Here is a 5767-nt window from a genome sequence, read left to right as displayed (position 1 = left end):
ATTCCTCTCGAGGACGACCAATTACTTTATTACCATTACTATTGTTACTATTGTTACCCTCATACAAAGGAGTGATCTGCAATTCTGGTGTGTTTCCTTTCTTATAATGCTTTCTATTTTTTATCTACACGCAATCTTACAATAATTTTTTTACGCAAATGAGTGAACTGCCCTTCACGTGTTGTTATCAGTTTTATTGTTATACTATCATTTATAGTACTGCGCGCCAGTTCAGCTGGGATGCATCATCACATTATTGTTACAGTTATAACAAAGATTTACCAAACTTATGCAAATTCATCCTATCTATAACTAAACTGTATGTTTACCGCTTTGAATATTCATTTCTACTCAGTTTGGCGTTGTTTATTTTATGCAAATAGATTAAAAACGGATTTATAGGGAAGTTTTTGATACTGAAAACTTGGATGGCAATACTGGCTAAGTACGAAGCAGGGAGAGCCTTTGGTATACGAAGAGTTACTGTCGCGTGAAGATTATACAAGAAGACACGTTTTCAGTGTGAATGCGTTATAAATTTATATTCCTCCATGGTAAGTTGGGGTTGTTTAATGAGAAAAGGTGGAAATTATCTCTGCAAGCTTTCTGTAGGCGTCTGTCTTTGAAAATATGTTTATTTAGAGGTTATGGAACAGTTAACCTAAGAGGTTTTCTAAAACTGCAATTCCATAATGAGCTATGTGTTGAAAAAAAATTACATTTATATTTACAAAAAAGTCAGTTACAGTTCTTTTTTGTTTCAAGTCATTCACGTTACTAAATTCCCAGGTTGAACTTGAACTTTAATAGGAAAGGATAGTAAGTGAGACTTTTCTGTACAGCAGTACAGTCAGTATTGTTTGTTTTAAAAAAAAAAAATGTTCGTTATGCATGACTTGCGATAATCAAAATGTTGTCAATGCTTGTTCACCCTTGAGGTTAAAAAAAAGATTATGGGACAGGGGGCAACATTATTCTTGTTTGATTGTTACTGTCGCCCCAACTTTCCCCCAAAGAAAAAAGATTGCAACAGTGCCGATCATTTTGGGGGTGAGCTGCTTCCACCGCGCTTGTGGGGTCTGGACGGGCTGACAGAAAAACAGAAAACCCCAATTTCATGAACTTCCGTATTGTGTGGGAATCGAAGCCGTCTTTAACAATTGTCCATTCTTTATACACCAAAGGCTCCGGTGGCAGAACCTCGACATGCAATAATGCCTATTGTCAGCTCTAGAGGTGTATGTGACCCCTCATAAAAATACAATTCATTACATACAGTTTATAGCTTTCCCCTTTTTTCATTACTTTTGTAAAAGAAAGATTCCATGTTTACCAAGAATGTGATCTATTCACAAGAAGAGTTGGATTTTCATGATTTTCTTTGAGTAGGGTTCTCGAAATATGTGAACTTCCCCACAAAATGATCATTCTTTTAAACCAACATGTTATTAGTTATAATAGCTGCACCCGAAGTTCCCTTTATCTGATTCATATAAGGATAGAAAACGTACATCTTCCCTTGAACTATCTATTAACAGGAATATTTTTATTACGTTAAAAATTATTGAAAACGATTTTTAAAATCCTCAGAAATTCAAAGTGGAAATGCCTTTATGCCTACTTGTCTTAACAGAGATATCAATTATTATCCTCTGTAACAGATTTGAAACTAGATTATAAATCTATTGGATACATACTAAATGTATTATAGTGGTGGATGCAGGGACATCGTGATTTCAGGTTAGTGTGTACAGTTCTGGTGTCAGAGGAGAATATGCCATTGTCTAACAACCATCTTATTGTTACACCATACAGTTTTAACCGAACAGATTTTTTTGCAACCCTTCCCTCCCTCCCCCACCCAACCTTGTTTCTGTAAATGAACACGTCCATAGCTGTGTCTTTGTGTGGTTTCGTGTTCATCACTATGTTTTTTATGAAGTGTGATATTTTTATTTGTGGTTCAAGAAGCATATTAATACCAAATTTTGCAATTCCATTTCAGAAATCAACGTAAAGGTTTACACTTACATTTTCCTCCATGTATTAGTGCAGAACTGGTTTAAACATACAGCAGGACATCAATAAGACAAGCATCGTGGTGAAATCAGACGCTCGTCAAAATAACGAAATAGGAGAAACAGGCATTTTCCCGCAAGTTAGGCAATTTTTATCTAATTTTTGTGGTGTTTTTTTGTGTGGCTCAAACCCATTTATGTCAATACAAAAACATATCTGCGTGTGAATGTTATTGGAAAAACGTTGATAAAGGCGCAAAATATGTAACTATTAGAGTTACCAAACGTTGGTAGCTATTTTCTCGCTAATTTCACCACTGAAACCAGGCGACCTCAACTCCTTCAATTGGAAATATCTTGATTTCAATTCAAGATAGATGCATATTTTTTCATTGAAAGCAAAACAAATGAACAAACTTTCACTATCGAATGATACCAATAACTCCACTTGCCCGAAAATTGACGAGTGCCTGATCCCACCAATTCGTGACACATAAGCGCTGCAGCATTTTCAGCATCATATTTTGTAACGTTCGATCACGTTTATCATTGTTAAAAATTACCAAACCTTACTTAATAAATCGATTTTCGCTAGTAGTTGACTTCCAGTAAGCGTTGATTGAAATTGATGCGGCATGCCAATTGATGATGATTTGCCAAACAATATTGTTATGGAAATTCTAGTTTGTCCGCATTTTTTGGTTATGTCGAATCTACGTATAGATCTGGATATATTATTATGTCGTATAAAGTAGCATACATGTAAATCTAATATTGGAATTGCATTGACGGGTGGATCTTGACCACGATTTTCATAAAGTTGAGAATTTTTGCAACACAATATTCTATTTATTTGTGAGAACTTTGTTTGAGCTCTTCTATTCATGTGGGTTATCTAATCAACAACGTTTTGAATTCTTATGTTGTAATAAATTTATATTGATTATTATGCTTTGCTGATTTCACGTCTTGCTTTTAGTGACGAGGGCGAAGGGGTTTTTTCCTCCACAAAAGGCTGTGCCAATGGCAGACTGACAGACATATAGACAGACAGACAGACAGACAGACAGACAGACAGACAGACAGACAGACAGACAGACAGACAGACAGACAGAGGCTTAAGTTAATTCATAATACAGTTTATCGAACTGATCCCCGGTGTTAAAAAGTGTACAAGCTTATGCGTAATTTCCAATACTATTGGCCTCATGGTTTTACAGCTTTTAACTGCACTGAACAAGTCGAAAGAGCAGAGCTGCTTGTTTTTGGTTTTTCCACAACTTTATTAAAAAATATCTACAATTTATACATCACAACATCAGGGGAACACGCCATGAAATTTATTGATACTGCAATAGGACGTACTGCTAGTATCCATATAACTTATTAAAGTCATAAGAATACTACTTGTAGTCAGAAGCTTCGCCCACGACACATAAATAATTATCAGTGTATCAGCCACAATCCTACTTCAAGAGATATACATTAAATGACCCGATTGACCTCTCGCTGGGAAAAAGCCCTAAAACTATTACACATTAGTAATGTCTTTCGGCTGATCAATCGAAACCTGTGGTGCTTGGGCCGTCAATTCTTCTGATGATGTTGTTATGGGTGGACCCCTGGCTACTGGTGCTTGGCCTCGAACCCTGGCCAACCGTGCGAGTGTCTGTTAAAGTATGGGCGTCCGTGGCCTGAGAGCTGGAATGTAAAATAATTCTACGAGTGAGCATGGGAGTGAGGGAGTATGTGGCTCCTAAGTCACTACTATCATCACCATTGTCAGCAACTCCTTTTCTCCCTCCCCCTCCCCCCTCCTCCTCTTCTTCTTCTTCTTCTTCTCCTTCTTCTCCTTCTTCTTCTTCTTCTTCTTCTTCTTCTTCTTCTTCTTCTTCTTCTTCTTCTTCCAATTGTATACACCATCGTCCTTTTTCTGTCTTACTAGAGGCAACCAAAATATCAGCGTACTTACAGTTACAGAACAGTGTGTTAGATAACAGTATTGGCATAGTCAAATTATGTTCTAAAGACTCATTCTTATGTGTAGGTGTGTTTTGCATCCTTGTTTTTAGCGTGGCTCACTTAGGGGAAAATGATTATTGTAATGTAGCTAAACATTTACATAAAATAACGAAGGCTAAGAGAAAACGTTGGTGGTCTAGTGGTTAGGCTGTTAGGCCCGCAACACAAAGATAATAATATGCGGCTGTAGACGACATAAGATATCGTCAGTTTGTGAGTGTTTTAACACTTAATTGTCTGCTTGCACCTTCATGCTTCCCGGTGAACTCCGTAATTGTTTCTGAGTGCTCTTGGGTCTGCTGGGGTAATAGTATAGATTGTGGGGTTTTTTTCTTGCTTGTTTGTTTGTTCGTTTGTTGTTTTATTAAGAGTTTTACGGCGATCGCAGTACGTCATAATTATGAGCGAGCAGGATACAAGTTGGTTGTTAATTTGCAGCTTTTGTAGGAATTCAATTTGAATTTTTCCAGGGTAGCGGTAAACTCTACTCATCGATTTTAGGATCATGAAGGGATCTTTAACTTGAGCAACTTGCACACAGGACCTCTGAGATGTCTCTGCCCTTATCAGAAAAAGTTAGGTGTTCGATTCTACCTACCCTAAGATCAGAGGTGTGACTAAAAGACATTAGAAAGGAGCCAGGAGTAGCAGAAGAAAGAATCAACCCCAGAGGATGGGGGAATTGGGGTTGGGAGGGGGGTGGTATCTGCAAGTGGAGTTGAAAACAGATGAAAGAACAAGACGAGAAAGCAGGAAAGAAGGGGAAAGGAGAACATTATAGAGAACAAAATTTGTCGTTGCTGTCAGGTTTCGAACCCGGGACCTATTGGAAGCGAAGCGAACTTACTACCTCTAGACCATGAGAGCCTCTTTTTATATAGATTGTGAAACATAGAGAAATCACTGCTGGGCGAATATATGCGCTATACAACTAATACTATCTATTATCATCAATCATAATTAAACATTGCTAATATATGGTTAGGTCCAAACAATTTCTCCTGACCCATTTAAACGCATTAATCTCGGTTTATTGTCACATGTTTGAATAAACTGGTGAATTCTTTCAAACATTATTTCCGAACTTAGCTGTACTGTAAGATAGACAGCCTATAGAGCTGAACTTTACAGACTTTGAAACACCAATAAGGTCGAAATAACCTGCAGTTTACTTGAAACCCGACATTGGCTTGGAAGGAACCCCGCCACAAACTCCTCCTCTGTTCTATCTCAGCCAATGAGGAGCGCCGAGGTGTGCACATGCGCATTGTGTTCCGGAAGGACTGTCGAAAATTCTGTAGATCAATAAGAGCAGACAAATGATTTTTGACTATGTTCTTGAAGTCTTCATTTGTATTAATATTCTTTCTAACATAGTATTTTCCCTTCAAATGTGAACGTAACAAGTTCAAATGTAACATAGGTAGGTAAAATGTAAATATGGAGGCCAGATATTACATGCAATTTCAAAATCTGTATATTATTACTTTCAAATGTGAAAATTGCGATTTCAAATATAGAGAAATACACCATCAAATGAAACATTGCCCGTACAAATGTAGTAAGGCTGTTAAAGATTTTCGAAAATACAACTCCTCCAGCCCTCCTCCTTCTCCACTGGGGACGGATATTGTGTTGAATGATTTTAAACAAATGAAATTAAAAGAAAACAGTTATTATTAACAGCAGACTATTTATTGATTTGCAGTAGCATCAAACAAGACCAC

General features: G+C 37.2%; 1 long non-coding RNA gene across 1 annotated transcript; it reads right to left on the bottom strand.

Moving 5' to 3' along the window:
* Window positions 1–3277: 3277 nt before the first annotated feature.
* Window positions 3278–5331, bottom strand: LOC106011926. The gene is made up of 2 exons (XR_001184902.2): window positions 5202–5331; window positions 3278–3719 (listed from the first exon to the last, which is right to left on the bottom strand). It is a non-coding gene; the product is annotated as an uncharacterized LOC106011926 (long non-coding RNA).
* Between the last annotated feature and the right edge of the window lie 436 nt (window positions 5332–5767).

This window comes from Aplysia californica, unplaced genomic scaffold (assembly GCF_000002075.1).
Source record: "Aplysia californica isolate F4 #8 unplaced genomic scaffold, AplCal3.0 scaffold00216, whole genome shotgun sequence".
In the NCBI taxonomy this organism is placed as follows: domain Eukaryota; kingdom Metazoa; phylum Mollusca; class Gastropoda; order Aplysiida; family Aplysiidae; genus Aplysia; species Aplysia californica.
This window is presented reverse-complemented; position numbering and strand designations above follow the sequence as displayed.